The following is a 442-nucleotide window of genomic DNA, read 5'->3' on the forward strand; positions in this document are numbered from 1 at the left end:
CACTGTTCTCGTTGCGAAGCGGTCGCTGCATGCCATTGATGGCGTGGTCGGACAGAGTCCGAGGCATCTTTTGGTACGGCCCTTCAGATGCGCGTGGAGTGGCACGTTATCCACTGGACGAAGACTGCGGGGTTAGCGGCTTTTCCTTTAATGTTGTGGATAACATCGGAGTTCCAGAGGAGCGGACAGTAAGGGTGACACCGGACGACGCGGAGTGCATGTTCACCCTGGTCTCATCGAGACATAGAACCTCTGTACAGAGGCGACGGCGACGCCGTATGCTGGCTGCAAGACGCCGGGCGTCGACCCTGTTCAAGGGTGTATCTACCGTAGACGATGGCGCACAGTTATACACCCTCGTCAACGGTATGACGGGGAGGGGAATGGCGACGTCCGCCTCGAGGCTATGCCTGCAATAGATGCTCTTCTTGAGCTGGACGAG

Source organism: Plasmopara halstedii, assembly GCF_900000015.1.
Source record: "Plasmopara halstedii genome assembly, contig: Scaffold_526, whole genome shotgun sequence".
In the NCBI taxonomy this organism is placed as follows: domain Eukaryota; phylum Oomycota; class Peronosporomycetes; order Peronosporales; family Peronosporaceae; genus Plasmopara; species Plasmopara halstedii.